Source organism: Diorhabda carinulata, unplaced genomic scaffold, assembly GCF_026250575.1.
Source record: "Diorhabda carinulata isolate Delta unplaced genomic scaffold, icDioCari1.1 Dcau_18, whole genome shotgun sequence".
Taxonomy (NCBI): Eukaryota; Metazoa; Arthropoda; class Insecta; order Coleoptera; family Chrysomelidae; genus Diorhabda; species Diorhabda carinulata.
In genome coordinates, this window is record NW_026613963.1 from 122,501 (window position 1) to 130,000 (window position 7,500).

At 36.7% G+C, this 7,500-nt stretch overlaps 2 non-coding genes across 2 annotated transcripts; both read left to right on the forward strand.

Moving 5' to 3' along the window:
• The first annotated feature begins 3,993 nt into the window (after nucleotides 1-3,993).
• On the forward strand, nucleotides 3,994-5,915 carry LOC130903250 (small subunit ribosomal RNA). The gene has a single exon (XR_009060645.1). It is a non-coding gene; the product is annotated as a small subunit ribosomal RNA (ribosomal RNA).
• A 1,113-nt stretch (nucleotides 5,916-7,028) lies between these two features.
• LOC130903240 (5.8S ribosomal RNA) lies at nucleotides 7,029-7,184 on the forward strand. Its single transcript, XR_009060636.1, has one exon. It is a non-coding gene; the product is annotated as a 5.8S ribosomal RNA (ribosomal RNA).
• Nucleotides 7,185-7,500: the final 316 nt, after the last annotated feature.

Genomic DNA, 7,500 nt, shown 5'->3' on the forward strand with positions numbered 1-7,500 from the left:
GGCCAGAAGACAAACTAAACACAGTTTTATAGACACTAGCGCCCTCTGCCGGCCAGACGACAAACTGAACACGGTTTTATAGACACTAGCGCCCTCTGCCGGTCAGTCACCAAACTTAGGTAATTTCGTAATACTTTGTTTTTCATAATTATTACTATTTTCATAAAACTTTTATATAATACACCTCGTACGTTCATACATCGAACGGCGATCTAATTTCATAATACTTTTTTTCTTTATCGTTAATATTTTCATAACACTTTTATGTCATACACCTCGGACGACTTCTACATACAAAACATCTCCATTCAACTTCACAAATCATCTTTCTCGACAAGTTCCTATATCGAGCGGAATTAAATTTCATAATACTTGTTTTTCATTATTATTTCTATTTTCATAAAACTTTTATATAATACACCTCGTACGTTCATACATCGAGCGGCCATCTAATTTCATAATACTTTTTTCCGTTATTGTTAATATTTTCATAACACTTTTATATAATATACCTCGAACGGCTTCTACATAAAAAAAATTTCCATTCAATTTACACAATTCAACTTTTTCGACAAGTTGCTATATCCTGCCGACCAGACACCAAACTTAATACGGTTTTATAGACACTAGCGCCCTCTGCCGGCCAGTCACCGAACTTAACACGGTTTAATAGACACTAGCGCCCTCTGCCGGCCAGAAGACAAACCAAACACAGTTATATAGACACTAGCGCCCTCTGCCGGAGAGACGACAAACTAAACACCTTTTTATAGACACTAGCGCCCTCTGCCGGCCAGTCACCGAACTTAACACGGTTTAATAGACACTAGCGCCCTCTGCCGGCCAGAAGACAAACTAAACACACTTTTATAGACACTAGCGCCCTCTGCCGGCCAGACGACAAACTGAACACGGTTTTATAGACACTAGCGCCCTCTGCCAGTCAGTCACCAAACTTAGGTAATTTCGTAATACTTTGTTTTTCATAATTATTACTATTTTCATAAAACTTTTATATAATACACCTCGTACGTTCATACATCGAACGGCGATCTAATTTCATAATACTTTTTTTCTTTATCGTTAATATTTTCATAACACTTTTATGTCATACACCTCGGACGACTTCTACATACAAAACATCTCCATTCAACTTCACAAATCATCTTTCTCGACAAGTTCCTATATCGAGCGGAATTAAATTTCATAATACTTGTTTTTCATTATTATTTCTATTTTCATAAAACTTTTATATAATACACCTCGTACGTTCATACATCGAGCGGCCATCTAATTTCATAATACTTTTTTCCGTTATTGTTAATATTTTCATAACACTTTTATATAATATACCTCGAACGGCTTCTACATAAAAAAAATTTCCATTCAATTTACACAATTCAACTTTTTCGACAAGTTGCTATATCCTGCCGACCAGACACCAAACTTAATACGGTTTTATAGACACTAGCGCCCTCTGCCGGCCAGTCACCGAACTTAACACGGTTTAATAGACACTAGCGCCCTCTGCCGGCCAGAAGACAAACTAAACACAGTTTTATAGACACTAGCGCCCTCTGCCGGCCAGACGACAAACTGAACACGGTTTTATAGACACTAGCGCCCTCTGCCGGTCAGTCACCAAACTTAGGTAATTTCGTAATACTTTGTTTTTCATAATTATTACTATTTTCATAAAACTTTTATATAATACACCTCGTACGTTCATACATCGAGCGGCGATCTAATTTCATAATACTTTTTTTCTTTATCGTTAATATTTTCATAACACTTTTATGTCATACACCTCGGACGACTTCTACATACAAAACATCTCCATTCAACTTCACAAATCATCTTTCTCGACAAGTTCCTATATCGAGCGGAATTAAATTTCATAATACTTGTTTTTCATTATTATTTCTATTTTCATACAACTTTTATATAATACACCTCGTACGTTCATACATCGAACGGCGATCTAATTTCATAATACTTTTTTTCTTTATCGTTAATATTTTCATAACACTTTTATGTCATACACCTCGGACGACTTCTACATACAAAACATCTCCATTCAACTTCACAAATCATCTTTCTCGACAAGTTCCTATATCGAGCGGAATTAAATTTCATAATACTTGTTTTTCATTATTATTTCTATTTTCATACAACTTTTATATAATACACCTCGTACGTTCATACATCGAGCGGCGATCTAAATTCATAATACTTTTTTTCCTTATTGTTAATATTTTCATAACACTTTTATGTCATACACCTCGAACGGCTTCTACATAAAAAAAATTTCCATTCAATTTACACAATTCAACTTTTTCGACAAGTTCCTATATCCTGCCGACCAGACACCAAACTTAATACGGTTTTATAGACACTAGCGCCCTCTGCCGGCCAGTCACCGAACTTAACACTGTTTTATAGACACTAGCGCCCTCTGCCGGAGAGACGACAAACTAAACACCTTTTTATAGACACTAGCGCCCTCTGCCGGAGAGACGACAAACTAAACACCTTTTCATAGACACTAGCGCCCTCTGCCGGAGAGACGACAAACTAAACACCTTTTTATAGACACTAGCGCCCTCTGCCGGCCAGTCACCGAACTTAACACGGTTTAATAGACACTAGCGCCCTCTGCCGGCCAGAAGACAAACTGAACACCGTTTTATAGACACTAGCGCTCTCTGCCGGCCAGTCACCGAACTTAGCTAATTTCGTAATACTTTGTTTTTCATAATTATTACTATTTTCATACAACTTTTATATAATACACCTCGTACGTTCATACATCGAGCGACGATCTAATTTCATAATACTTTTTTTCTTTATCGTTAATATTTTCATAACACTTTTATGTCATACACCTCGGACGACTTCTACATACAAAACATCTCCATTCAACTTCACAAATCATCTTTCTCGACAAGTTCCTATATCGAGCGGAATTAAATTTCATAATATCTAATTTCATAATACTTTTTTTCCTTATTGTTAATATTTTCATAACACTTTTATGTGATAGATACACCTCGGACGGCTTCTAAATACAAAACATGTAATTTCATAATACTTCTTTTTAATATTCACAATACATCTTTTATATATTTTCACTATACATCTTTATTAATGTTAATGTAGAAGGCGTACCGTTGTACAGCGCACATATATGTGTGGTGTATCGAAGTTGACGTCTCGTTAAATTTTAATAAACTCGTTATAATTTACGTAAAGACGTTGTTTCGGTCATTCCACATCGGTGGATTATATAGTTTTCTGAAAGGGTCCCCGTTCTCCTCCAATATATTAACGTATATTGCTAGCGGTTCCCTTTTTAGATATTATATCAATTTATCCACAAATTAAATATCTATTGCGAGATCGCGAATTTAGCTAGCGTTCTATCGTGAGCGATTCATATGCGATCGTCTATGAAAAATATATATTATATTACACTTTTATATATATAATATACACAATATTTGCGATAACTCTCATTATTCCGTGCGAGAATAAAAATTTCGTTCATTATTACCTAATGTATAAACCATGTCGCTTACAATCTAGCGAAGGGTAGAGATAATGTCGAAATTGTAGCCCGGTCGACGTAATCATCTAATTTTTCTCATTTCGATTAAATTTAGATAGATTTATAGTCGATTCGGTGAAATTTTATAAAATAAGAAAAAATATAAATAAAGCGTGGCGCTGAAAATTATATATTTTCAATAATAAGCGCAGCAAACACGCAAAAGAAAAAGTAAATAACAATGTGTTTATACACGGAATATAGATGATTATTATATTATGTATAAATATAAAGTATATATGTAATATAAAAAACATCATCATAATTTATCCTCTTTTGGATATTGTTATTAAAACTTTTTCGATAATAGTTTTTTATTATAAAATATATATATATATATAATAATAATAGTAATAATATATATTATATATATTATAAAACACAGTTCCCTGGTTGATCCTGCCAGTAGTCATATGCTTGTCTCAAAGATTAAGCCATGCATGTCTCAGTACAAGCCAAATTAAGGTGAAACCGCGAAAGGCTCATTAAATCAGTTATGGTTCCTTAGATCGTACCCACATTTACTTGGATAACTGTGGTAATTCTAGAGCTAATACATGCAAACAGAGTTCCGACCGGAGACGGAAGGAGCGCTTTTATTAGATCAAAACCAATCGGTGGCGGGCTTGCTCGTCATCGTACAATTTGGTGACTCTGAATAACTTTTCGCTGATCGCACGGTCTCGCACCGGCGACGCATCTTTCAAATGTCTGCCTTATCAACTGTCGATGGTAGGTTCTGCGCCTACCATGGTTGTAACGGGTAACGGGGAATCAGGGTTCGATTCCGGAGAGGGAGCCTGAGAAACGGCTACCACATCCAAGGAAGGCAGCAGGCGCGCAAATTACCCACTCCCGGCACGGGGAGGTAGTGACGAAAAATAACGATACGGGACTCATCCGAGGCCCCGTAATCGGAATGAGTACACTCTAAACCCTTTAACGAGGATCAATTGGAGGGCAAGTCTGGTGCCAGCAGCCGCGGTAATTCCAGCTCCAATAGCGTATATTAAAGTTGTTGCGGTTAAAAAGCTCGTAGTCGAATCTGTGTCCCACGCCGCTGGTTCATCGTACGCGGTGTTAACTGGCGTGTCGTGGGACGTCCTGCCGGTGGGCTTAGCTCGCAAGGGCGGCCCAACTCAATCCCGCCGCGGTGCTCTTGACTGAGTGTCGAGGTGGGCCGGCACGTTTACTTTGAACAAATTAGAGTGCTTAAAGCAGGCCAAAATTTTGCCTGAATACTGTGTGCATGGAATAATGGAATAGGACCTCGGTTCTATTTTGTTGGTTTTCGGAACCCCGAGGTAATGATTAATAGGAACGGATGGGGGCATTCGTATTGCGACGTTAGAGGTGAAATTCTTGGATCGTCGCAAGACGGACAGAAGCGAAAGCATTTGCCAAAAACGCTTTCATTGATCAAGAACGAAAGTTAGAGGTTCGAAGGCGATCAGATACCGCCCTAGTTCTAACCATAAACGATGCCAGCTAGCGATCCGCCGACGTTCCTCCGATGACTCGGCGGGCAGCTTCCGGGAAACCAAAGCTTTTGGGTTCCGGGGGAAGTATGGTTGCAAAGCTGAAACTTAAAGGAATTGACGGAAGGGCACCACCAGGAGTGGAGCCTGCGGCTTAATTTGACTCAACACGGGAAACCTCACCAGGCCCGGACACCGGAAGGATTGACAGATTGAGAGCTCTTTCTTGATTCGGTGGGTGGTGGTGCATGGCCGTTCTTAGTTGGTGGAGCGATTTGTCTGGTTAATTCCGATAACGAACGAGACTCTAGCCTGCTAACTAGGCGTATTTCGACATCCCAAAGGCCCGTCGGTATTGAGTTTCGGCTCTTGCCGTTCGCGGTTTTTACTGTCGGCGTACAAATAATTCTTCTTAGAGGGACAGGCGGCTTCTAGCCGCACGAGATTGAGCAATAACAGGTCTGTGATGCCCTTAGATGTTCTGGGCCGCACGCGCGCTACACTGAAGGAATCAGCGTGTCCTCCCTGGCCGAGCGGCCCGGGTAACCCGCTGAACCTCCTTCGTGCTAGGGATTGGGGCTTGCAATTGTTCCCCATGAACGAGGAATTCCCAGTAAGCGCGAGTCATAAGCTCGCGTTGATTACGTCCCTGCCCTTTGTACACACCGCCCGTCGCTACTACCGATTGAATGATTTAGTGAGGTCTTCGGACTGAGCGCGGTGGCGTTTCGGCGTCGCCGATGCTTCGGAAAGATGACCAAACTTGATCATTTAGAGGAAGTAAAAGTCGTAACAAGGTTTCCGTAGGTGAACCTGCGGAAGGATCATTACAGAGTATTTGTTCGTTTTTAAACAAAAAAAAAAAAAACGAAATCAAGTCTGTATTAATTGTAAAAGAGAATTTTCTTCTACAAAATTATCGAACTCTTCAAAAGAAATTTATATATGTTATAAATTATATATATATATATATATATATATATATTATAGATGTATATATATTGAAATCTTTTTTTAATTTTTACAAAATTCGAACAAGTTTCGAATAAAATTAAAAAAAAAAAGATAAATATAATTCATACGTCTATAAAAATATATTTACATATATAAATTTTTCCAATAAAAATATAACGAAAAATTTTTATCATAGTTTATAGAAGGCGTCGACGACGATGACGACACAACAATAACAACATATGTATTATTATATATTATAACGATTGACGGAACGATCATTAACAAAATTTCTTGTTAACTAAAAACGTTCTGATAAAGAATCGTTATTATAATAAACGAAAAATATATAGTTTATTGAAACGTCGTCTGTTGTCGTGTGTGTGTCTATATTTTTATGGATAAATTTTATTTCGTTTATTATATTATTACTTAAGTTTTTTATCGTTTGAAGGTAATACAAGAAAATATCGACAAGATTATATGTGATGATTATGTTATTGAGACATTTTCATCCGGGTACCTAAACGAAATTTAAGCACATGTCGATTCTATCGATATGTATAAAAATTCGTTTTAGAAATAATATTTTATGTATTATTTCGAAGGTGTTCGAAGATTTACGCCCGACCGTCGAAATTTGTATAAAACTTTCAAGATAAAAAAAAAACTGTAATAATATAAAGAGGAGGAATATATCGTGCGAGATATCTGTCTATGCGCGCCTCGTTTGTAATAAAACATGTGCAGCGGTTAAAATTTATCAGATATATCAAAGTACGATATTATAATTTCTCTAAAAGTTTCGAATAATTACCATTTATTATAATATATATATATATATATATATATATATATATAAAAAATGTCGTTATATAAATTTTCTATACGCGTATAAGATATTATAATAATATTATTAATTTAATAATAATCAAATATTAAAAATACGACGAATAGAATATGAGAAAACGACATAATAATAAAATGATTACCCTGAACGGTGAATCACTTGGCTCGTGGGTCGATGAAGAACGCAGCTAATTGCGCGTCAACTTGTGAACTGCAGGACACATGAACATCGACATTTCGAACGCACATTGCGGTCCTCGGATACTCGTTCCCGGACCACTCCTGACTGAGGGTCGTATCAATTTAAAAGACTGCTTAGAATTTAAAATTTTTCTATTTATTAAAGAAAAATAATGCCTAAGCGTGTTGGATGTGAAACAATAACGCACACTAATTAAGAAAAAACACATGCACATACAAACTTGTGCGTATTTTTTTTTGTATTTGTGCGGCATCCTAAAGTGCGAAAAGCAGCGTAAATTTTTATAGAAAAAGTTACGCAATTTTTGAACACAACCCGCTATACCATAAATTAATCGTGTATTTATATGAAATACATAAAATTTGTTTGGTAGAGAGTTATATTTATATATAATATATATATATATTATA